General features: G+C 42.8%; 1 protein-coding gene and 1 non-coding gene across 4 annotated transcripts in view; one reads left to right on the top strand and one right to left on the bottom strand.

The window, feature by feature from the left end:
• The window catches only part of ANKRD44 (ankyrin repeat domain 44), a 314,903-nt gene that overhangs the window by 155,151 nt on the left and 132,574 nt on the right, over nt 1-27,178 (bottom strand). The window lies entirely within an intron of this gene.
• On the top strand, nt 6,966-7,072 carry LOC133061097 (U6 spliceosomal RNA). The gene has a single exon (XR_009693927.1). It is a non-coding gene; the product is annotated as a U6 spliceosomal RNA (small nuclear RNA).

The raw sequence follows: 27,178 nt of genomic DNA, 5'->3' as shown, positions 1-27,178 counted from the left end.
GTTCAATCACTCAGTGGTGTCCACTCTTTGCGACCCCATGGACTGCAGCAGACCAGACTCCCCTGTCCACCACCATCTCCTGCAGCTTATTCAAACTCATGTCCATTGAGTCAGTGATTCCATCCAACCATCTCATCCTCTGTCGTCCCCTTCTCCTCCTGCCCTCAATCTTTCTCAGCATCAGGATCTTTTCTATCCCCTGTCCACCACCATCTCCTGGAGCTTATTCAAACTCATGTCCATTGAGTCAGTGATTCCATCCAACCATCTCATCCTCTGTCGTCCCCTTCTCCTCCTGCCCTCAATCTTTCTCAGCATCAGGATCTTTTCTAATGAGTCAGCTCTTCGCATCAGGTGGCCAAAGTATTGGAGCTTCAGCTTCAGCAGCAGTTCTTCCAGTGAATGTTCAGGGCTGATTTCCTTTAGGATGGACTAATTTGATCTCCTTGCAGTCCAAGGGACTCTCAAGAGTCTTCTCTAATACCAGAGCTCAAAAGCACCAATTCTTCAGCACTCAGCCTTCCTTATGATCCAACTCTCACACCCATACATGACTACCAGAAAAACCATAGCTTTGACTATACGGACCTTTGTCAGCAAAGTAATGTCTCTGCTTTTTAATACACTATCTAGGTTGGTCATAGCTTTTCTTCCAAGGAGCAAGCATCTTTTACTTTCACGACTACAGTCACCATCTGCAGTGATTTTGAAGCCCAAGAAAATAAAGTCTGGCACTGTTTCCACCGTTTCTGCATCTATTTGCCATGAAGTGATGGGACCAGATGCCATGATCTTAGTTTTTTTGAATGTTGTGTTGTAAGCCAGCTTTTTAACTCTCTTCTTTCACCTTCATCAAGAGGCTCTTTAGATTCTCTTCACTTTCTGCCATAAGGGTGGTATCATTTGCCTATCTGAGGTTAGTGATATTTCTCCTGGCAATCTTGATTCCAGCTTGTGCTTCATCCAGTCCGGCATTTCACATGATGTACTCTGCATATAAGTTAAAAATAAGCAGAGTGACAATATACAGCCTTGACATACTCTTTTCCCAAGTTGGAACCAGTCCATTGTTCTGTGTCCAGTTCCAACTGCTGCTTCTTGACCTGCATACAGGTTTCACAGGAGGCAGGTAAGGTGGTCTGGTATTCCCATCTCTTTAAGAATTTTCCACAGTTTGTTGTGATCCACAACATGGATGAATTAAAATAATTAAGTTCCATGAAAGGAGTCAGACCAAAAAAAGATTATGTACTGTATGAATTCATTTACATAAAATTCTAGGAAATGCAAACTAATGTACAGTGACAGAAAGCAGATCAGGGTGTGCCTAAGGAAGCTGGAGCAGGGATTAGAAAGGGTGGGAGGAACGGGTTACCAAGAGGCACAAGGAAACTGCTGGGGATGATGGATATATTCATTATCTTGATTATGGTGATAGTTTCACGGGTGCAAGCATGTCAAAGGACTGATGCTGAAGCTGAAGCTCCAATACTTTGGCCACCCGATGTGAAGAGTCAACTCACTGGAAAAGATCTTGATGTTGGGAAAGATTGAGGGCAGGAGGAGAAGGGGGTGACAGAAGATAAGACAGTTGGATGGCATCATCAACCCAATGGACATGAGTTTGAACAAACTCCAGGAGATAGTGAAGGACAGGGAAGCGTGGCATGTCCATGGGGTCACAAAGAGCTGGACACGACTAAGCAACTGAATACCAGACATGTCAAAACTTTGCAAATCTTTATTATATGTCTATTTTATTGTATGCCAATTATATCTCAATAAAGCTGCTTTAAAGTATATAAGCAAGCAATTAAAATACATTCTCCCTTGCACAACATAAAGAAGGGCATATCCAAGAGTTAAAAAAAAAAAAAATACACCCATGCAACAATTCAGTTACAAGGAAGAAAAGAAATGGCAAAGTCATGAAAAGGGATGAAGCAATTCATGTTACGTCCTGCTCATGTAGAGACATAAAAGTGAAGTTCTGGCAAAAGAATGGGGTGTTGGATTAAACTGTATATGATTTAAAAATAGGCACACACACACACACACAAAAACAGGCACAAGCAAGATCTCTCCTCAAAATCTCTTAGGACATTTACATTTCCTAAATGAAACCTTTGACAAATTTGTACTGGGTAAGATCATGGCATCTGGTTCCATCACCTCATGGGAAACAGATGGGAAGACAGTGGAAACAGTGTCAGACTTTATTTTTTTTGGCTCCAAAATCACTGCAGATGGTGACTGCAGCCATGAAATTAAAGGACACTTACTCCTTGGAAGGAAAGTTATGACCAACCTAGATAGCATATTAAAAAGCAGAGACATTACTTTGCCAACAAAGGTCCATCTGGTCAAGGCTATGGTTTTTCCAGTGGTCATGTACAGATGTGAGAGTTGGACTGTGAAGAAAGCTGGGCTCTGAAAAATTGATGCTTTTGAACTGTGGTGTTGGATAAGACTCTTGAGAGTCCCTTGGACTGCAAGGAGATCCAACCAGTCCATCCTAAAGGAGATCAGTCCTGGGTGTTCATTGGAAGGACTGATGCTGAAAGTCCAATACTTTGGCCACCTCATGCAAAGAGTTGACTCATTGGAAAAGACTCTGATGCTGGGAGGGATTGGAGGCAGGAGGAGAAGGGGACGACAGAGGATGAGATGGCTGGATGGCATCACCGACTCGATGGGCATGAGTTTGAGTAAACTCCGGGAGCTGGTGATGGACAGGGAGGCCTGGCGTGCTGTGATTCATGGGGTCGCAAAGAGTTGGATACGACTGAGCGACTGAACTAAACTGAACTGAAGGATGTAGAAAATAAATCTAGAAAACTAAGTACAATTATCAAACGGAATTGTTCATGCCTAATCTGTGGGTTCACTGCAACATGTCACCAGAGGACCATCGGAATCTTACCAGTGCCAGAAATTTCCAAGTGACAGAAGTTTCTTTTTTTAATCTATTTTTTTAAGCACCTCACCAGACACATGATCTGTTGGCACATTTTAACAAAATAATTTATATAAATTTATAATTTATATTATTTTTTGGCTGCACTGCACAGCATGTGGGATCCTCCTTCCCCAGTCAGGTATCAAACACATACCCCCTGCCCTGGAAATGCAGAGTCCTAACCACTGGACTGAAAGGGAAGTCCCCAGAAGTCCTCTTAGAGCAGACTCTGCCTGGGGAAATTGACAGGACAGTTCAGTTCAGTTCAGTCACTCAGTCATGTCCGACTCTGCAACCCCATTAACTGACTGCAGCACGCTAGGCTGCTATTTATTCTGTTGCCCTGATTGTACTTAAGTCAGAAATGTTTCTTGAGAGTCAGCAGAAACAGAACGTAGAAAAGGGTTCTAGTCCTCTAGTCCTACAGGTTAGAAAACAGGCCAACATGCTCGAGTTCTGTTGCCAATGAAACAGTAAAACACATTCAGCCAATGCGAAGGCAATCATCATGAGCTTCTGATGAAAACAAAGGAACCCCCTCTCCCGAAACCCTAAAAGCTAATCACGTTCACAGATGCCCTGTGCAGCATCCCAAGTATAAGAAGGAGCAGTGTTTTTAACTGTAATGTATTTGGTAAGTAGTTTTTCCCAGAGAAACCATAATTCTAATATACATGGTGGGAACGTTTTACCGCTAAGAATATCTAAGGAAGCCCACAGTTTGGAACTGCCCTTGGGTCCCATGAGCTAACCAGCAACAAGAGAAGTTTAGTTTCTGTTAGGGCCCCACCCCAGGCTCCCAGTCTCTTTTAATTAGTTCATTAACAATTTCTTCAACAAAGATGTCTAATAGGAGAGGCAGAAGCACTCATAAAAACAATTTCTGTGGTCCATAAAAAATCATCTTGACTAAAATGATTAATATTTCTTTACAAGTTTGTGGGTACTATGGTAACTGAGTTTACACATAACCCTGATAATAAAAAGCACCAATGCAGTTATCAGGACCTGAGATCTTGATGATCAGCTCCGTACACCAAGAGGCTAACAATCATCAGAGCTGCATGAAGAGTGCTACGGGTGTTCTTCACCTTCTTTCTTTGCCTGTATTTCAATTCTTGAATTAACACAGTTTAGAAACAAAAAACCTAAAATTCCTTTTGCAAATAAGACTTTACGATTAAAAAACAAACAAAAATCAAACAAAAATAAAGCAAAACAAGCAACAGGCTTGCTCTAGTGGAGAGGGAGGTGGGAGGGGGGATCGGGATTGGGAATACATGTAAATCCATGGCTGATTCATATCAATGTATGACAAAACCCACTGGAAAAAAAAATAATAATAATAAAAATTAAAAAAAAAAAAAAGAGCTAGTTGTAAGTAATTAAACATAAAATAGTAACACACTGGATATTGTTTCCCATATAAAAATCTTCGTTATCCTATAGTAAGGTTTTAAATAATTGATATGCAAAATGTTCCTTTGCAAACCACAAAACATGTTTATTACTAAACTTGGGAAAACTATAATTTATATAATGCTCCATACAGTTGCCAAAGCACTGTCCTACACAACTGCATCAGCTTATCAGGAAAATGCAGGAAGACTGGTCAAGTAGGTATTGTTATCCCCATTTTATAGGACAAGAACCAAGGCTGACTCAGAGTTGGATGACTTGCTAAAAGTCACACACCAACTTTTGAGGAGTCTCGGTTTCCTGATTCCACATTGTCTGTGTTCTCTCAGAATACCACATAGGATCTGACTAGCCGGTATGAATTCCTCACCAAGGAAGAACCTGCTTCCACCCTCCTCAGGACACTTTAGTGGCCTTTGATCCACCCTGACCTTTCCTGCCGAGTGACCTGCAGGACAGGAATGGACACATGGATACACTCTCTCTCTCTCTCTCTCTCTCTCTCTCACACACACACACACACACACACACACACACACACACTTTCGTTAGAGGCATCCTCGTAGGGCCTAAAGAACATACACTTTGGACTCAGAATGACCTGACTTTAAATCCCTCCTCTGCCACTGAGGAGCTGTGTGACTTTGGGCAAACAAATCAGTTTCTCTGAGATTTATTTTCTTTTCTGTAAAATGAAAATAGGATCACCACCCAGATAGGCAGAAACTAATTTCCAACAAATATTAGCCATCATCATCATTATTATTAACATCTTTGTGGCTTATCCTAATTCTTTTGGTTCCCCTTGGGATGATACTATATAAGGAGCCTCAGGATAAACAAGTTACTGTTAAGAAGTGGTATTTTTTAACCAGCAGAAGGGCTGACACCACCTGCTCAGAGCCGGCAGAGAGCAGTGCTTTGCCCGTCTCCTCCCCCTCCTAAAGCAGTCAGCTTCGATGAGCCTGGCCATTGTATCTGTTCCACCCCAACCAAAGGTAACCAAAGTTTCTGCCAGGCTCCAAAGCTGGGCCTCCCATGATGCATCCTTTATCTCCTGGGACCCACAGCAGAGTCTTCACGTTATGGAACCACCTAAATCACCTCCCCTCCAGCAGTTCTACATATTTGCTGAGAATATATTGGGTTGGCCAGAAAGTCTGTTTAAATTTTTCTGTAACATCTTACAGAAAAACCTGAATTAACTTTTTTGGCCAATCCAATATCTCTGCTGCCATGAAGGCCTGCTTTCTCATCCAGTCTTAGTAGTTCAGCAGAGTCAGACCTGGCTGCAACTTGAACTGATGGGAACTGCCCTTGGGAGAAGGATGCTCTGCCCTTTCTCTCCTCCCCCAAAGCTTAAAAACCTTTGAGCTAGGCATCCGCAAATTAGAACACCCTCACTAAACCTTTCTGACATTTGACAAGAGAGTTTTGCTGCCCAAGACACCTATGCTATCAGTCTCCTTTATTAACTTATTAGAAGTAAAAAGCTACCACAGATCATTGAGGTCATCAGGAAGATAAACATGGGGCCACTTTATACAGTAACAAGCAAGGAAGCATTCAGCTATGCCCTTCCTAACTGAGCCACTAGGACAGAGAGCTAAACACACTGCAGTGATTCCATACAGAACCTTCTGCTCAGTGAGAGAAGATGGCAAAACAGCAGGCCTCCCAAGCCCTCTAATTACAGACTGATGTGAGTGGTCCCAGAATGTGGAGACGGTTACGTGACAGCATTTCTTGATGAAAAGGAATATGGGAGACGCATCTCTCCAGCTCCAGGATAACCTCAAATAAACCCATACCATTTGACAATATCCCTTGGACAAAATGATCAGTGGCACATGTGGCCTTCACAAGCATTATCAGTTCAGGTCAGTCGCTTGGTCATGTCTGACTCTTTGTGACCCCGTGGACTGCAGCACGCCAGGCTTCCCTGTCCATCATTAACTTCTGGAGCTTGCTCAGACTCATGTCCATCGAGTCAGTGATGCCATCCAACCATCTCATCCTCTGTCATCCCCCTTCTCCTCCTGCCTTCAATCTTTCCCAACATCAGGGTCTTTTCCAATGAGTCAGTTCTTTGCATCAGGTGGCCAAAGTATTGGAGTACATGCACTATGGGGGATATTTGTTTCCAACAACTTTAAATTGCTTAGTATTTCCAGAATAGCTAGTACTTTTTTCACATGAGCTAAGAGCCCGTTAGGATCCTCACTTGAAAATATGGCTTCAAGTATACGAAGGCAAGAATGGAGTCTTCCCCCAGAAGATCTCAAATACTCACGTACCCAACACCAGAGGACAGGGGGATATGGTATTTGATGGGTGGGGTAAACACTAATACACATCTGGATAATTTGCTTGCTTGCTAGTGTTACCTTCTCTCTATTGAGCTTATGTATTCATGGAAGGGAATGATTTTTAATTTAAATATATCTTGCTTTGCATACCATCTATATTTCTGAAAATGGCCTACAAATTAAATGTTATAAAAACTGATTTTTTTTTCACTAAATTATAAAATAATGACAGGATAACAAAAGAGGACATGAGCTTGACTATCATCAAAAAGACCACAGTGCTCGCTTCGGCAGCACATATACTAAAATTGGAACGATACAGAGAAGATTAGCATGGCCCCTGCGCAAGGATGATACGCAAATTCGTGAAGCGTTCCATATTTTTTTTAAAAAAAAAAAAGACCACAGGTGAACTTCCCTGGGAGTCCAGTTGTTAAGAACCCTCCTGCCAATGCGGCGGGCATGGGTTCAATCCCCGGTCTGGGAAGATTCCACAGGTTGCAGAGTGACTAAGCCTGTGCCCTGCAACTACTGAGCCTGCGTGCCTAGGCTTCTCTGATGCACAGCATAAATAAATCAACAAACCACAAATAACAAATGCTGGCAAGGACGAGGAAGTGTGAGGGCTTTGAGACCGTCAACACAAAACATTCCCCTTTGAGAAGAAGCAGGGACATTTCAATATAACGTAACGACAACATTTGTTTTATAATCACAAAACAGGGAGCCCCTGATCTGAGTTTTCTGTCACCTGAGAGAGTCTTTTCATACTCAGCTCAACTGACCTTTCCTCTGAAGCCTCTTCTGATTCTCCGCCCACCTCCCTCTACTCTACAAGCTTCTCTCATGGCACCCTCACAACTGACTGTCTGCCCCCCTCCTTTCCGACTCCCACCAACCAGGCTACGGGCTCAGGGCAGAGAGAGTCTTATTAATTTCTGTATCAGCCTAGCACCAGAGCAGGCTTCCGTGGTAACTCAGACAGTAAAGCATCTGCTGCAATGCAGGAGACGCGGGTTGGACCCCTGGGTGGGGAAGATGCCCTGAAGAAGGGAATGGCTACCCAACTCCAGTACTCTTGCCTGGAGAATTCCATGGACTGAGGAGCCTGATTGGCTACAGTCCATGGGGTCACAAAGCATCACACATCTGGCATACAGTAGGTGCTCAATATACATTTCTTGGAGGAATAAATGAGGGTATTGTCTTAATTTATTTTAGACGCCATCAAACCTAAACAACAAGAAAAGGGTCTGAGTGAGGATGGCTTGTAGGTTTCTGTGGTGAGGCAGAGAACTGCCATCTACAAGGGGTCAGGGATGCCAAAGAGTCTGGATGGGTCAGTGGCATGGTTATCTGTGGCTCTCGTCCACATCTAAACTTGGCTGAAGACAGCAACCCCTTAGTCTACTAGGGGTATGGCCTGGCCTTGTTTCAAAGCTGTCTGACCATCCCAGGATCCCCAGCCCTTCAGACTTCCTATCCATTCTATTGCTTTCAACAAGGCCTTGGTTTTGTACCTCACTTATCCAGTGGGTGAGAAAGCTTGCTAAGAAGGTGGTAACAAAAGTCACGAGGCTCAGCTACCATTTCATATCAATAAAGTTCACCTGTGTCCCCACCAGTATGGGCTGCCTGATGTGCAGTCTGGTTCCAGAGAGACCTCCACTACAATATGACCTAGAGACCGATGGACATTCATGTCCACAACCAGTTCACAAATGCCAGTTCCTGAAAACCCAGTGGTTTCTGGAACTAGGGGACCAACATTAAAATTTTGTTTAAGGTGGAATATTTATTTCCTTGTTTCTAGCTACCCAAACCTGTATATGAAATGATTAGAGGCTCCTATTAAAATGAAACTACTGGTGTGGCTAGTTCCAAGCATAGGAAATCTAGATGTTGGCATAGTCACAGAAAGGAGAAGGCGTGGGCTGGTCACCTTTATTCACAGGCCAATGCAGGCCCAGTGCAGGGGAGGGGTGCTAGTGATGAAGAAGAGGAACACTGTTCCTAAGAGGAGACGGGAGAGGAGATGGGGTTTCCCTGGCAATCCAGCAGTTAGGACGCCAGGCTTCCACTGCCAGGGGCACAGGTTCAGCCCCTAGTCAGAGAACTGAGATCCCACAGGCCAAGTGGCCCCCCAAAAATAAGTAAATAAAAGAGGGCTGAAGAGACTACAGTTGCAGGTATGGGTGCATCAAAGAAAGTCTTTACAAAGGACACGTAAAGGAAGCAGGGTCACAGGTGGTATCTACTGCTTCTTAATCCCTCAAGAGTTTCCCAGGATGGATTTTCCCAAAAGGCTGAGGTGTATCCCAGACAACTGTGTCACCCAGCTAGGACCGGGGCTGCTAGGGAAATTTTATTCAGGGGTAAGAGACGACGTGATTCCAACTTGGCTGAGTGGGGACTTTCTATTACATCCCTCAGGTCACTGGAGGTCTGGCCTCAGAAGCTGTCAGCTCTGTCTGGGTAGACCCCTCTCTGGCAGCACAAGGTCAGGGGTGTGGCGAAGAGGGAAGGAAGTGCAGCCGTTGTGTTCCTGGAGTTCCCAGGCAGGCCTGACACCGGAAGCCCTTTCCCTCGGTTCTCCGGAGCCATGATGTGGGGTCAGGCAGGTCGTGTACTTCCTCCAGCTGAAGAGCAGCTCTCCACAGAGAGCCCTTCCCCTAGCAGGTCTCCCGGGCGTGGCTGCCACACTAGGCATGCTCAGTGAAAAAGCCCACGCCTGCCAGGAGACCACCTTCCCTGCCACAGATTCTCTCACCTCCTACTGCTCCCCTCCCTGCAGTCCCCCCCTAACACCCATACCTCTCACCCCGACTCCCTGATCAAGCGACCCTCCAAGCTCCGGAGCACTAGACCTCTGCTTAGTCAGGCATGCCTCAGCCAGAACTGCCTCCCTCCTCCTCGTTTTCTCAATGCCTGAGATGTCTTCGTGTCGAAGGCCTAGCTAGCCCTCAACCTCCCCCAGGCCCTCCCTGAAATGCTTTCCCAGCAACATGTCTCAAAACTAGTAGTTCATCTCTCCCTGGTCTCTGAAATTTACTTGCACTTTGCAAGATGTCCAAGAGCCATATAAGCATCCTCTCCAGCAGACGCAGTGACTGAAGATGCACAGGCTGTCCACTTGGTGGAAGGGGTCGCCTGACAGAGGAGCTGACGGGACAAGGCTTTTGTTTTTGGTGACCAAACTCTAATTGCTGCCATAGCCACCTGTAATTACCGGGGTGACAGAAAGGCGGAATGAATACCAACCACGGTGAGTGGGCCACATTCTGCATCTCATTTCTCGTGTGCTCATCTGTGAGCCAGGTGAGCTAGGAATAGAGAGTGGGAACTAGGAGGCCACATGTAAAAAGGGCCCTGAACACTGGAGGAGCTCAGAAAATGAAGCTCTGTGTCTAAAAGACACATATCTTGTCTCGGGATATGAAAGATACATCCTGAATAAATCATCTTGTCCAAGAATAAAAGCATAATATATATAAATGACAGATCTAGTTTCCCAGCTATTGGAAATTAATCAATTTGGCATTTTTGTTTATAAATCATTCTCTTGTAAACTTAGATAGTGTGAGTAAATTCCCCAAATTTTAATCACTCCCACTGAGCTGAGAAAAACTGTTTCTCTGGGTGATCTGCATAATAAAGTTTGAAAAGCATTAGCAACAAGGAATAAATGTGATAAAACATGCCTTTAAGCAGTACTCCATCAGCAAAAAAACATTTTAACACAAGCAAAATTATATTTTTAATTATCTAATCATAAATTTCATAGATGTATTACTATTTATCATACTTAATATTCTACAAGATGCACACAAAATGTACATTAAATTTTTTTAAGAAATAGAAGTGGGTATTCCCTTGCCCTCAATGGATCACTTTGCACACTTCCTGGGATTCCTTTACTCCCTTTTTGGGAATCTATTGTCTTAGATCAAAGATCTCACCTTAGGACTAGACCATCCAACTCAGACCAGTGTCTTCCAGCCATTAAGGACTACCCACAGCTTTCTGGACTATTCCCCATCGGGAATAATTTCTAAGGGAGCACTGCACAGTGCTACTTCATGAATGGAACGCACCAGAATGGCTCTATGAGTAGAAGTTTTGGCAAATCTGTATCCAGGTAATGCTTTTAAATAATTCAAACTAGTTCTTATATGTCCTAGTTTACAAACATCCTCCTCTTATCTGATAAGCATGAACTATGCTTCGTTGCTTCACCTCTAAGGGCTGGGCAAGTAGAAGGGGCTGGAAAAATACCTGTTCATCACAACACTGGCTCATAGCCAAAGTGAGACTATCCTTGTCATCTGTTTTAATGCAAAGCAACCAGTTCTTCCCCTTCACCAGGCTCTTCTTCCCAAGTTATCCCGAGGCAGCATACAGGCACAGCAGTCTCTTCCTTATCTAGTATTCTACTGAGCAGAACACAAATTCAGCCACCTGTTTTGTATAATTCAAACATTTAAGATCGTTGCAATGACTCGCCTTTGAAGCCCTGAGCTGCCATGTCAGAAGTTCAACTATCATGTAGGGGCCAAGAAGTGAGGATGCCTGGGCCACGTGGAGAGCCCACATGGAGCTGCTCACGCTGACAAATAGCATCAGCTGCCAGGCACGTGAGTGAGGACATCTCCAGATGATTTCAGCCGCCAGCTGACAAGTCCTTCCAGCTGAGTCCAGATGCCACGGAACAGAGGGATGCTACCCGCTACACCCTGTCTGAATTCCTAACCCACAAAATCCATGAGCCTAATACAGTGGCCGTTTTATGCCACTCAGCTGTGGGGCGGTTTGTTACACAGCAATCGTGACAGTCTGCGTGAGGCTCTGAAGTGCGCTCTGAACTGTTAGAGAAAGACAGCATTATGCTTAGTCTGAAATGGCCTCATGTGCAGTCTGACTCAGGGCTACCAGGCAACCACTGACACACACCACACAGAACAACTCTAACAAGAGTATTTATTAAATTCCAATTTCATGTCTTTAGTGTACTAGCAAACAATTACTATATTTGCAGAATACCAGTGGCTGTGGTCACCTCACTGTCCCCCTGAGAAGTAACTGTTTAGCTCCCTCCTTTCTCTTAGAAATGGCTCCTGCTCCTGTAGCTCATGCCCCCTCTCCACTGCTCAAGGCAGGAGCCCGGGAGTCATTCCTGGCACCTCTCTGCTCCTTGTCCTTCACATTCAACCCATCATCAAATCCTGTATGATACACGTCTGAGACACCCTGGAAGCAACCCACACGGCTCCACCACCAGCATCACGAGTCATTCGTGTGAGTGGCGCCCCCTAGAGCCCGCAAGGGTGTGGCAGCCTGTCCGCAGCTCGCAGCCTACCCCAGGCCCTTCTTTTCCACCGCACTCCAGCTTTGCTCCTCCTGCTCGTCCCCTCACAATCCTTCCTCCACACAGCACCCAGAGTGATGCTGACGACAGTCACCAGAACCTTCTGCATTCAGTATTAAACCCGGACTCCCTCGTTCAGCTCCAACGACCTGGCGCCAACCTTTTTCTTCCACTCTCTCTCACTCCTGTCCTTCAGCCAAACTAGCTTTCTTTCCTATCCCAGAACCTGCTGCTCTCTCCCCCACCCACCACGGCCCAGACTGAAGCATCACCCCCATCTTCTCATGGCCAGTCTCAGCTGAGACACCCCTAAGGCCTCAGAGATCTTTCGCAACCACCTTTAATTCAGGGTCAACACACACTGCTGGCTTCCTTCACAGCAGTCTTCTCAATTCCTATGGACCCACCACTCATTTCCTTTGCCCATTTACTGCCTGTCTCTCCATTATACTGTGAACTCCTAATGCAAGATCAGGCCTGTGTCCACCACCCATGCATCCCCAGGGCCTCGGACGGTGCCTGACGCACAGCAGGTTTGATCAGCGTATCTTGTGTGAATGCGTTAACTCGCATACCACAGCAGCACACACGTTGTACCACCCTATTCATTGCGACTTTTGTCTTCCTTCCAGGTTGAACATGGACTAGTGGTTCTCAACGCAGCAGCAGCAGCATTGCCTGGGAACTTACGAGAAAAAGCCCCACCCTGGATCTCCCAAATCAGAAACTATGGGAGTGAGACACAGCAACCTGTATTTTAACAAATCCTTCAGGATGCTAATGCTCAAGTTCAAGAACCACTGGCACAGACGATTCCAGAGACCCTCATTCCATAACGGAATATCCCAAAGTATAAGTGTATCACCTTGGTTCTGAGGGTTGGTTTCAGGTATAGCTTAAAAAAAAAAAAAGTAGGCATTTGAAGCCAAATGAATTTGAAAAACACTGTGTTGATAAAAGTTAAACAGGCTTCCTTATGGCAGGAATTTCCAGAAACTTTAATATAGCAATATACATTGTGAATCACGAAAACAAGGAAATTTGCAGTAGAAGTACTTCCCAATTTTATTTAGCCACAAAATCTCTTTATTTTCCCTTCTAAACACTAGTCAGATTTATTGTGGTCTCTGAAAAGCACATTTTGGAAAATGTTGTCATAATGTATACTTCCCCAGAGAAAATCTTAACACCATTCCAATTCTTCGTGCCCACAGTGATATTAATAATGTCTGAGTCACTGGCTTAAAAAGTTTTGTGTATCTTAATTTCTTATGCTCTTTCCTAGATTTGAAAATAAAAGTGTAATATTAAGCACATCTTCTACATGTTCTCAAATATCAGTAAAAAGAACTCTGATCTTTGTTAAAGCCTAAAATGTTTATAAAGTCAAATATGGAGGAATAGAAAATGGTGGCAGTTTCAAATTGAATTAGAGAAGCCAAGTTTAGTCTCTTGTCCTGCCCTGAAGTAGATGGCATGGAGATTTACTATTTAAATTGCAAGAGAAAAGTCCTCTAATGAGCATCAGAGAACCAGCTTCCTGTCTGGGGCTCTGGGAGAACCTTAGTTTTCTTCCCTAGCTGAATGGGGGAAAGAGAGATTCTCTGATGATCGCGTGGAAAACTGCACAAGTGACTGAAAAATTATTGGCCCCAGCTGACAATCAGTAACCTTGAAAAGGCTGAGCCAGCTTGGAAATAGGAAGTTAAAAATATTCATGCCAAACATCCAGTGTTTACTTAATCAGGGCTAATGATTAGCTTCTTAATGAAATTTTATAAGCTCAGTTGCACACAGAAAACATTTGCTTCACTAAAAGCAAATAGGTCTGTTTGTACTATAATCAGACATCTGGAGCACAGAAGACCCCCCAACCCTCAGGAGTACAAAGGCAATTCTGTTTGGAGACTTCCGATCATTTTTACAAAGATGAGAGTGATCAGAATGTGATGGGAGAGAGAGGGTGGAGACTAAAAAGTTTACCATGAACACATCTGCCACATTCAATGGTTTTGAAACTGCAGAATTTAATGCCACAGATCCTAACGTAAGAGTTCTGGCCACGCAGGGTCTGTGCAGTAACAGAACGATTCTACTTCTATTGCAGCACTGACCATTTCCTTTGATAACCTGGATAAATGTCTGTCTCAGCCACCTGATTGTGTGATCCACCGGAGGACCAGAACTCTGTTCTAGTCACCTTACGGTTCCAGCCCCCGCACAGTGCTGGGAAAATGGGAGATGCTCAACAGACATCTGCTAATTGAACTGAAGTGAAACAGTCATGGTTAGGTGGTTAATTAATTGCCAATTTAAAAAAAACTTTTTTTAATTTCTTCATTTTTGGCTGTGCTGGGTCTTCATTGCTGTGGGCTTTTCTCTAGTTGTGGCGACCGGGGGCTACTTTCTAGTTGGGGTGCACAGGCTTCTCATTGCAGTGGCTTCTCTTGTTTCGAAGCACGGGCTCTAGGGTGCTCAGGCTCCAGGAGTTGCAGCATGTGGGCTCAATGGATGTGGCACACAGGCTTAGCTGCTCTGTGGCCGGTGGGATCTTCTCGGATCAGGGATCGAACCCATGTCTCCTGCATTGGCAGGCAGGTTCTTTACCACTGAGCCACCAGGGAAGGCCCCCAAATGTGTTTTAAATGGTTTTTATTTTTTTTATTTTTATTTTTTTTAAATTATTAGCTGGAGGCTAATTACTTCACAACATTTCAGTGGGTTTTGTCATACATTGATATCAATCAGCCATAGATTTACACGTATTCCCCATCCCGATCCCCCCTCCCACCTCCCTCTCCACCCGATTCCCCCGGGTCTTCCCAGTGCACCAGGCCCGAGCACTTGTCTCATGCATCCAGCCTGGGCTGGTGATCTGTTTCACCATAGATAGTATACATGCTGTTCTTTTGAAATATCCCACCCTCACCTTCTCCCACAGAGTCCAAAAGTCTGTTCTGTATTTCTGTGTCTCTTTTTCTGTTTTGCATATAGGGTTATCATTACCATCTTTCTAAATTCCATATATATGTGTTAGTATGCTGTAATGTTCTTTATCTTTCTGGCTTACTTCACTCTGTATAATGGGCTCCAGTTTCATCCATCTCATTAGGACTGATTCAAATGAATTCTTTTTAACGGCTGAGTAATATTCCATGGTGTATATGTACCACAGCTTCCTTATCCATTCATCTGCTGATGGGCATCTAGGTTGCTTCCATGTCCTGGCTATTATAAACAGTGCTGCGATGAACATTGGGGTGCACGTGTCTCTTTCAGATCTGGTTTCCTCAGTGTGTATGCCCAGAAGTGGGATTGCTGGGTCATATGGCAGTTCTATTTCCAGTTTTTTAAGAAATCTCCACACTGTTTTCCATAGCGGCTGTACTAGTTTGCATTCCCACCAACAGTGTAAGAGGGTTCCCTTTTCTCCACACCCTCTCCAGCATTTATTGCTTGTAGACTTTTGGATAGCAGCCATCCTCACTGGGTTTTTATTTTTTAATTTATTTATTTTTGGCTGCAGTGAGTCTTCATTGCTTTGCAAGGACTTGTTCTACTTGTAGTGAGCGGGGACTACTCCTGGTTGCAGTGTGCGGGCTTCTCGGAAGTCGCTTCTCTTGTTGGGCAGCATGGGCTCCAGATGCACGGGGTTCAGAAGCACAAGGGCTCACTGGCTCTTCTGTGCTCTAGAGCACACACTCAATAATTGCGGCGCCCGGGCTTAGCTGCTCTGCAGCATGTGGAATCTTCTCGGACCAGGGATCAAAAATCTGTGTCCCCTGCACAGACGGATTCTTTTCCACTGCACCACTAGGGAAGTCCTAAATAGTGTTTTAAAATATTCAACTTTAGTAGGGTTCAAGGAAACATAGCAATTGAATCTAGGAAATGCAGTAACAGGATCTATTTTGAAATTGATAAATTGGCAAACATTAAATCTGACCATTTCTCCAGAAACAAGATACTCAGTGGATAGCCTGGATGGATTTTTAGAAGTAAAATGAAGAAGAGGGTCAAACATGTGATCTTTCTAGAACATTTTCACGTTTAGCCAAAGACCACTGAGCCATTTCCCAGGTGGCACTCGTGGTAAAGAATCCACTTGCCAATGCAGGAGACGCGGGCTCAGTCCCTGGGTCGGGAAGATCCCCTGGAGGAGGAAATGGCAACCCACTCCAGTATTCTTGCCTGGAAAATCCCACAGACAGAAGATCCTGCTGGGCTACAGTCCATGGGGTCACAGAGTCAGATATGCTTAGTGACTGACCACAAGCACAAACTGAATCATTATTCAAAATTATGGGAGATAAATCTTCCTTAACTGTTACAATTATGACCTACAATTATATCTGCAAAATGCTTTATAAATAAAGCTTTGTCCTCTAACAAGTCTGCTTCTAACAGGAGGCTTGGAAGAGGATATTTGAATGTGTCCTAAAGAAATCGCAGGCATTGAAGTTAATCTGTATGGATGCATGAAGTCAAGTTGTCATAGTGTTTCAAAAACAGACTTCCCTGACATTTATTATAGAATACTGTCAAAAGCCAAGAATTCTGAATACTACACTTTAGGGAAACTCAAAGTATTTGTCCTCAAGTTTTCTCTCCTTAAGAGAAAAACCATTAGAGCTTCTCTAATATGGGGAAACTACATATTGAAATGTGTGATTTATCTCTGAGGGAATTCTATTTGCTTTATTGAGATATGATGAACAAAAACTTAGATATTTGAAGTATACGATGTGATGACTGATATACATATACACTATGAAAAGATTCCTTCATCAAGTTAACACATCTATCAGCTCACATATTTACTTTTTAAAACAGATTCTACATGTAAGTGATTCTGTGTGGTATTTGTCTTTCTAGTCTATTGCACTTAATGTCCTCCAGGTTCATCCATGTTGTTGCAAATGACAGAATTTCCTTTTTAAGGCTGAATGATTATTCCAATATTTGTATTCTAGAGTATATAAGGACAAAAATCATGATTTCTTGAAAAAGATGCTTTTATAATTAAATGTATTCAATAGTGAGTAAAATTAAGATTCTGAAAATACCATTAACAATAATTTTACCTTTACAAAGGTTCAAATCTTACTGGTCCCCCTTTTTTTCAAATGTACAATTTGATATGCTTTTAATTTTTAAAAGTGTGGTAAAACACACATAACAAAATTTACCATCTAAGTTTTTACCCATTCCTACGACTGATGCAGTTGTTACCACAGATTAGATTCAGAGAGTTCCTGACAAAAGGGACTTCTCCTCTTTAATAAAATAGCCATTATTACAAGGCTCTTGGCCAAGAAATGACCCACTGTGATGAAATCCTAGAAGGAATTTTGTAGAAATATGAAATCTATGAAATAAATTTTTGTGGCATATAGCCACATAGATAAATCTTGAGCACATAATGTTGAACAAGAAAAAGCAAGTTACACAGGCTATAAACAGCTTGCTTAGTTAATGTATTTAAAGATACACAACACCACCTATTGTTTTGGCATCTATGTAACACACGCACACATACAAATTTAAAGGTATAAATAAAATCAGAGCATATAAAGACAAACGTTTAAACTTCAGGACAGTGGTTCCCCCTGGGGAGAGAGAGAGGGAGGGAGGTGATGGGTCAGGAAGCCTAAGGAACGTCAGCTCTGTTCATCTGATCCTAGTTGATGCTGGATGAGGGTGATTCAATGGGAACAAAGCCATGTCCCAGCTCTAACCGAGCAGACATGCTCGTGGAGGGAAACAGAAGACAGATAAGTGCACTGAATACATGAGGCAGTGAAAGTGCTAGCAAGAGAGGTGAGAGGCTGATGGAGGGAGGCCAGTTTACAGAGGAAGCTCGGGGATGGTGCAAGGTGGTGCCGACACAAGGAGCATGGGGAAAGCTCTTCAGCCGTAAAATTTCATTGTGTTTCTCTAAGTAAATAGGGTAAAATGTTAATATTTCTTCCATTATAGTAGTGGGCTCACGATTGTTTTCTGAATGTTAAAATTTTTCATAATAAAACAAACAAGAAGATTAAAAAAAAAAAAAGAAGAAGAAAGCCCACTACCATCACTTCTTTCAAGATTAGGAGGAAGGATGTCAGACATCTCCAGATACCTTCCAAGTGGGACATCTTGAGCCTGTGACTGCAGATCCTATTTCCTTAGGGATCCTGCATACATTGGGGCCCCCAAAGAAACAGTAATAACCTCAGCACTGGACATGCTGCCTGGCCATTAGGTTATGCATGCTTGCCTGCTATTCCATCCACCTACCCATCCACTAACTGATCTAGCTATCCATCCACCCACCTATCTTTGCCTCCAAAATAAAACATATGCCTGCTCAAACACCCTTATTTAAAAAGAAGAGGGCCGATGATAAAGAGACAACACAGGATATATGTTTTAAATAGAGGGAAAGGCATCTATACAAAGTAAGTGGGGACACAAGATATAAACCAACATGAAGCACTGATGACAGAAGACAGGACCTCTGAGATCTGGTGAGGAAAACACACAGTGTGTGTATCTGTGAGCCACAGAGATCTACCATTTACAACATGCTCCAATGTCACCTTGCTCCCTCCCCACTCCCAAAGAAAGGGAAGGTATCTTAGTGATGTTATGTTCCCACGTGCACAGAAAAGCAGGGAGCAGGGGTGGAATCACAGCTGCCTGGATACCTCAAACTCTATTTTTGGAGATAATATAAATTGAATAAGAAAATGTGAGGAAGTATATGGGATGTCAGCTCTAATGCTACACCTCTAGTAGGTATTTAATCAATATCTGGTGAATGGATGAATGTATATGAGGTTCCCTTACAGTAATATTTTATAAATGATGCATTTTTTTGTACTCAGAGCATTTCCCAGGTCACAAAATTCTTTCAAAGGTCATGGTTAGCCCCGACATCTCTCTTTCATAATAAACAATTATTTTTAGCAGACCATCTAATGAGGTTCTAGACAATACATAAGCAATTGTGTCCTTAGCGGAAGTGTCCTTGGGGTTGGGGGTGGAATTCCCTTCTTCCACCTTTCTGCTATCTGAATTTGGATGTGATAGCTGGATCTCAAGCAGACATTCTACACAATGAAATGCAAGCCACCTACCAAGGATGGCAGCAGAAAGAGAGACAGAGGCTGGATCCTCCCATCATTGAGCACAGGCATGCCTCATTTTATTGCACTTGGCTTTACTGCATTTTGCAGATACTGAGTTTTGACTTTTTTTTTTTTTGCTTTGTTTTTTTTACAAATTGAAGGTTGGTGGCAACTTTGAGCTTAGCAAGTCTACTGGTACCTTTTTTCCAACTGCATTTGCTCATTTCATGTCTGTGTCACATTTTGGCAATTCTCACAATATTCTGAAGTTCGCCATTATTTTTCTATTTGTAATGGTGACCTGTGATCAGTGACCTTTGATGTTACTATTGGAAAAAGATTATGACTCATTGAAGGCTCAGAAGATGGTTACCCATGTTTTAGCAATAAGGTATTAAGGTGTGTTCGGTGGCTCAGACATTAAGGTATTACTGGTGGCTCAGACAGAATAGAATTTGCCTGTAATACAGGAGACCAGGGTTCAATCCCTGGGTCTGGAAGAAGGAATTCCTGGAGAAGCGAATGGCTACTCACTCCAGAATTCTTTCCTGGAGAATCCCATGGACAGAGGAGCCTGCTGGGCTATAGTCCACGGCATTACAAAGAGTCGGACACGACTGAGCAACTAACACAGTACGTTATTAAGGTATGTACATTGCTTTTTAGACATAATGCTATTTACAGACCACAGTACAATGTAAACACAAGTTTTATATGAACTGGGAATCAAAAATTTCATGTGACTTGCTTTACCGTGATACTCTCATTATTGTAGTGGTAGGAAACCAAATCCGCGATGCCTCTGAGATATGCCTGTACTACGCTAGTCCTGGGCAGCCTGTCTCTGAACTTGTACATTGGAAATAAATTAACTTCTATTTTATTCAAAATCACTACATTTTAGTAAAATAAGCTTTTGTTTACTACAAGCTACCATTTTCCTTTTATCAGTTTTCTCTCTAATGCGGCCAAATCTAATCCTAACAGATATATATATGTCATTTCATCTCTCCAACAAAAATCTGATAAAAAGTTTGCTATCAAACTCATTTAATAGACAGGGGACTGAGCCCAGAGTGGATTAATTGGCTCAACAACACACAGAACCCAAGACTTCTGCCTCTGACCTGAACCCAGTACTCGTTTCCCTGCCCACAGTTGCATTTTAGTGTGACCGATGGGGAGTCGTCATTGTCATGCTTAGTTGCTCAGCCACGTCCAACTCTGTGATCCCATGGACTGTAGCCCCACCAGGCTCCTCTCTCCATGGGATTTCCCAAGCAAGAATACTGGAGTGGGTTGTCATTTCCTTCTCCAGGGGGATCTTCCCAACCCAGGGATCAAACCGGTGTCTCCTGCACTGCAGGCAAACTCTTTACCACTGAGCCACCGGGGAAGCCCTGGATATGTATTATGCACCAGTGAACAAGGGGCTTCTCTGCTGGCTCAGATGGTAAAGAATCTGCCTGCAGTGCCAGTGACCTGGGTCCGATCTCTGGCTTGGGAAGATCCCCAGGAGAAGGGAATGGCTACCTACTCCAGTATTCTTGCCTGGAGAATTCCATGGACAGAGGAGCCTGGCAGGCTACAGTCCATGGGATCACAAAGAGTCAGACATGACTGAGTGATTTTCACTTCACTTCACCAATAAATAAAGTATATCAAGCAGAAAACATGCAAAACAGTTTGTTGTGAAGGTGTTATATCAAAAATTCTGATTAGGTGCATATGGGGGGTAGGAAAGCCAGGAAGGAGTTCAGGAAGCAGGCTAAAGGAGAAGGTATACCGTACTACACTCAGGATGACTTCATAAAGTACACAGCAACAAATCCACCACTGCCCTAGACTGACTGCCATGAACAACCATTCAAGCAGGAAGTGGCAACTGACTTGATTACAACCGCCTATGCAACCTCCTGGGGAAAAATCCCACCCATCTCCCAGGCTTCCGTCCTAATTATATAATATACATTTAAGCTCTTTGCATTTCTTCTTTTAAAATCAGTTATATAATATTATGTCTATAAAACTACAATTGGAAAGTCCTCTGGCTATCATAATTATATAGTTAGTTAACATTTGAAACCAAAAGGAATATATCCTTGGTAAAAATAAGAGCTGGCACAGTTAATTCATCTAAAATATATGTTATACCCTTTTAATGTGAGCATATCTTTTAAGAATAATCTGAATACATGGTTCTCTCTGCTCAATTCATTTTAAATGAGTTATCTCTTTTCAACAAAGCTTTAAATTTTTTTAAGATTATAACTATATTCTCATTATAAAAGAAATTAGAAAATAAAGAAGCCCAAAAGTACCTTGTAACTTTCACTTTTTATTCTAATTGAAACTACAAAAATTGTTTTCCATATATGAAATGTCCATAAATATAACTAAAAAGACATGAAATTATATGGTATTGCCGTCTAGAAGTACTACACAAAAAAAGATCTTAATGACCCAGATAACCACAATGGTGTGATCACTCATCTAGAGCCAGACATCTTGGAGTGCAAAGTCAAGTGGCCCTTAGGAAGCATCACTACGAACAAAGCTAGTGGAGGCGATGGAATTCCAGCTGATCTAGTTCATATCCTAAAAGATGATGCTATTAAAGTACTGCACTCAGTATGCCAGGAAAACTCAGCAGTGGCCGCAGGACTGGAAAAGGTCAGTTCTCATTCCAAACCCAAAAAGAGGCAATGCCAAAGGATGGACAAACTACTGTACAATAAATCCTCCAAGCCAGGCCTCAACAGCACATGAACTGAGAACTTACAGATGCACAAGCTGGTTTTAGAAAAGGCTGAGGAACCAGAGATCAAATTGCCAACATTTGTAGGATCATACAGAAAACAAGGGAGTTCCAGAAAAACATCTACCTGTCTAACCTGCCTCCTGAGAAACCTGTATGCAGGTCAAGAAGCAACAGTTATAACCAGACATGAAACAATGGACTGGTTCCAAATCGGGAAAGGAGTACATCAAGGCTGTATATTGTCACCCTGCTTATTTAACTTATATGCAGAGTACATAATGTGAAACGTTGGGCTGGATGAAGCACAAGCTGGAATCAAGACTGCTGGGAGAAAAATGAATAACCTCAGATATGCAGATGACACCACCCTTATGGCAGAAAGTGAAGAGGAAATAAAGAGATTCTGGATGAAAGTGAAAGAGGAGAGTGGGAAAGCTGGCTTAAAACTCAACAGTAAGAAAACTAAGATCATGGCATCCAGTTCAATCACTTCATGGAAAATAGATGGGGTAAAAGTGGAAGCAGTGGGAGATTTTATTTTCTTGGGCTCCAAAATCACTTTGGACAGTGACTGCAGCCATGTAACTAAAAGATACTTGCTCTTTGGAAGGAAAGCTATGACAAACCTAGACAGCATATTAAAAAGCAGACATCACTTTGCTGACAGAGTTCATATAGTCAAAGCTATGGTTTTTCCAGTAGTCATGTACAGATGTTAGAGTTGGACCATAAACAAGGCTGAGCACTGAAGAATTGATGCCTTTGAATTGTGGTGCTGGAGAAGACTCTTGAGAGTCTCTTGGACTGCAAGGAAATCAAATCAGTCAATCCTAAAGGAAATCAACCCTGAATATTCTCTGGAATATGAATGACTTCCAATGGAGACTTCCCTGGTAGCTCAGATGGTAAAGCGTCTGCCTACAATGCGGGAAAGTTGGGTTCAATCCCTGGGTCAGGAAGATCTCCTGGAGAAGGAAATGGCAACCCACTCCAGTATTCTTGCCTGGAAAATCCCATGGACGGAGGACGCTGGTGTGCTATAGTCCAAGGGGTCGCAAAGAGTTGGACACGACTGAGAGACTGACTTCACTTTCACTATTCATTGGAAGGACTGATGCTGAAGTTGAAGCTCCAATCCTTTGACCACCTGATGGGAAGAGCCGACTCATTACCAAAGACCCAGGTGCTGGGAAAGAATGAGGGCAATAGGAGAAGGACGTGCTGAGCGTCCCCCAGAGGACAATTAAGAATGATACTAACCAGACCTGCCTTCACACATCATAAAGGGCCGTCAAGGCACATCACTGCAGCCTGCTCAGAGCCCTCTGGAGTTCATGAATCATTCTCTACAGGACATAGGTCATGGCTTCCAAACCACAGCCCCACATCCTGGGCCGTGGTCCAACAAGGAGCGGGGAATGTGACAGTATTGCCAGGCATATGCTGAGAGGTGAGCACCTACCCTCAGGACAAAAACACCCATCCCAGAGCTACGCTGGGGCCTGCAGCCTACCTACCGGCCAGGGGGCCAGAAGTGTCCACACTTGCAGAGCATGGGTCACTGCTCCCCCCAGAACCCTGGGGCCTCTGCTTCAGGACTGTGCTTTGGAGTTCCAGATCAGGTGGCCAGAGAAACTTAACTTCTAAATATTTGCTGATCTACGGTTAGCAAAACGGTGGCCTGCAAGCTGGATTTGGCCCACAGAAGTGTTTTCTTTGGCCTGAAAGATGTTGGATCATTTTTTTGGAACAAGCATTGAACAATTTAGAGATTTCCTGTATTTTCTCTTAAAAACTTAAAAGTCTGGGCCACACCGAGCCTGCTTTCTTGTGCAGAAATATTCAGCAAGAGCTGAGCGGGTCATCACTCCCAGTGACAGTATGCCTCTGTATTTATGGGACTGTGCTTTGCGGGGCTGTCCCCTGACCCTTGCCTGTAGCCTCCTTACTCCCAGCGGTTCCTGATTTAGGTCTAATTTAGAGGGTATCTAAAGCTAACAAAACAACTCATGTCTTTTTCCCCATATAAAATTCCTTATTTAAAAAAAGAGAAAAAAATCAAGATATATGTAGATGGAGGAAAATACATAAAAGTCTAGAATCTTAAAAGCCTGTGCTATATGGTTTGTATTTGTCATGTTCTCATGACATGATAGAAAGAAGCTAAGCAAAGTTTAAAAGGCTGTTAAATTCATCACTCAAAATTCTTTAGGTAGTCAGATTACATCCTTCTGGATGGATTCAAAGAGTATATTCTATTTTTAAAAGAAATAGTGCAAACGTCCAGTAATAAAGTAAATAGACAACAAGAAAAAAAAAAAAGTAAATAGGTCATGGGGATGTAATGTACAGCATGGTAACCTTAGTTAAAAACACTGTATTGCACATTTGAAAGTTGCTAAGAAAGTTCTAATCCTAAGAAAAAATGTTTCTGCAACTATGTATGGTATTATTTTTGTAGGTATGGTAACACACACATGAGAACGAATTATAAATTTACTATTGACAATTTGTCTCATTTATTGAAAAAAATCCTCTCATCATATAATATTGATACAGTTTCTTTTTTCTCACTTAGATCTTGAGATTGGCAGGTCACCATCCCCTGAATTAATGCCCACAGTCAAGATTCCCAGCTTTAATGCTTTCTCCCCTTTTCTCACTGTAAGTATTTTGCCAACATAATGCTGGCTTTCATCTCAAGATTTATTCTAATAGATGCACTCATCACCCCTTCCTACCCTGGGAGTGAAGACAGTAAGCAAAATGCACCAGTATATTGGGTTGGCCAAAACGTTTGTTCAGGGTTTTGTAAGATCTTGCAGAAAAACCTAAATGAACTTTTTAGCCAACCCAATACCTGGGCCAGATCCTATTATGGCAAATGATAAACATTAATTGCTTGGCAACATCATTTATTTTTTGTATAAAATAGATGCATTAAAATAATCGACCCAGGGACAACCCAACCCTAAAAAGGCATTTTTAAAACTATTATAACAAAATAAAATATGCACTGGCAATTAGTTGATACTGAGGAACTACTGCAAATTTTATTTAGTATGACAAAGATTTTGTATGTGTCTGTGTTCATATCTGTTACTGCTAGTTTTAAAAAGAAATAAACTCCATGGGTTTGCTATCACGTGGGACTTACAAATCTTAGAATTGTAGTCTTTCACAGTTTTAAGAGGCTGTAAACATCACCTAGTCCAGGCATGGAAAGAAGATTTCAATTTACAGGCCAATTTAAATTTAACAGTGTTGTCCCGAGAAGAAATGTGAGTCTTTAAGACTGAGAGAGGGGAAAAGGTCATGAACCATTAGCAATACTGGCCAAGGACTCAAAACAGGAAAGGGGGGCCATATATGTTACTACTACTGGTCACGTCTAGAATCTCTAGTCTAGTGGTTTCCAAAGAGTTTATTATTTGTTAAGTCAGCTCATTACTTCTTTAGACAGCTCCATGAAGTTCTTTCTTTTATTTTGACCTGAAATCTTATTTTCTGCAGCTTACAATGATGTGACATATAAGAAGAACTCCACTTTAATTTGACAGTGTTTGAACTATTTCAGATATGTCCCTCATCTTTCCCAAGTCTAAACCATCACCACTCCTCACTGGGCACGGTTCCCTCCCTGTCGTTTGCACTTGCCATTGACAAGCACCAGTTTGTCCCTGTCCTTCTTCCAGTGTGGTATGCAGCAACTGGTCTGCTGATGTCATGTGGTCAGAGCATAATCCCAAAACTGTCTTTATTGAGTTCAAATTTTGGTTTTCAGAATCTCTACATTCATTTAGACTTCAGATGCTCTACCTCAATTTAACTAGTTGGATAGAAGCTTCTAAATCTTTCTATTATCAGCCACATGGGTCAACTTGAATGGATCTCTCAGAACATATAACTGTCTTCCCACATTTCCAGGCTCTGGCATGCCAGCAGCCAGGGAAACCACAAAGAGACTCAGATGACCCTTCCTGATTGTTCCATGGCTCCTCAAATCCATCTGTGAATTTTCAATCTTAGGAAGAGAATTTTCAATCTTACAACTGAGAACTGAGGGCCACTAACCAAGTCAGAACTATCTGGCTACTTGTCCAGAACTATCTGGCCACCATTGTCCTTGCTAAAAAACAGGCAGGCTTCCCTGGTGGCTCAGTGGTAACGAATTAGCCTTCCAATGCAAGGGACACGGGTTCGACCCATGATTCAAGAAGATACCACATGCCGCGAAACACCTAAGGCTGTGAGCCACAACTATTGAGCCTGTGCCTGACAGCCTGCGATGTGCAACCAGAGAAGCTACCGCAATGAGAAACTTGGGCACCAAAACCAGTGAGGAGCCCCTGCAGCGATGGAGGCAGCACAGCCAACAGTAAAACATAAATACATTTTTAAAAATTAAAATAGGCAACCACAAATTGGCTCAACGTAAGTAATAAAGCAGGTTTAGTCATTCACTCAGCATGTGCTGTAAGGACTGGACTGGGCCACTGAGCAAATGAGAATGAATGACATAGCAGTCATGTCATCAAACACACAGTTTCTCAAAAGTAAAACATAGACATAAATAACTCAATTAAAGTGATCAGTGAGGGACAAAGAGCTAAGGGATTTGGGAGGTGGAAGCGAAGGCAACAGAAAGGAAGTTGAAAATTAGGCCAACTTAGAGGAAGGATCAACAGAAGGCCTGAAAGGACAGGTGGGATCAGAACGGTGGAGAAGTGAGAAAAGAATAAATACCAGTAGGTTGAGTAATTCCGTTTGGTTGATGCATACCGCTGCTGGGAAATAAAGTTTGGAAAAATGCAGAGAGGCAAAGCTGAATGAGACTCTTCCTCTATCAGGATCAGCTAATCAAAGCATATTTATACCAAAGAACAGGCAACCCATCAAAAGGTACAGAAAGATGAAGAAAAAAGAAAGCAAAAAAGTCAGAACCTAGAGCAGAAAAGAAAAAGGAAGTGACTAAATAGGGATAAAGAGAGAAAAGCAAAGGATGAGAAGGGAAGACAAAAACTGTCTTCTCGCTAGCAAGAGGTGCTTCCCCGATTTACTTCCCCTCTGTGACACTGAAATGTCTGGGAGCAGCTGCTCTTCCATCCCAAAATGAATCTTTAGGTTTAGATTTCTAATCCAGATTTATCTTCCATCTCTCTATGCTCTTCGTTGACGATCACTTCCCCTAAACTGTCTAATCCACCTCCAGCAGTCACCGTGACTGATCCCGAAGGGATGCTGACAAAG

Source organism: Dama dama, chromosome 8 (genome assembly GCF_033118175.1).
Source record: "Dama dama isolate Ldn47 chromosome 8, ASM3311817v1, whole genome shotgun sequence".
NCBI lineage: Eukaryota > Metazoa > Chordata > Mammalia > Artiodactyla > Cervidae > Dama > Dama dama.
Note: the sequence above shows the minus strand (reverse complement) of the source record. Positions and strands in the feature narration are given on the sequence as shown.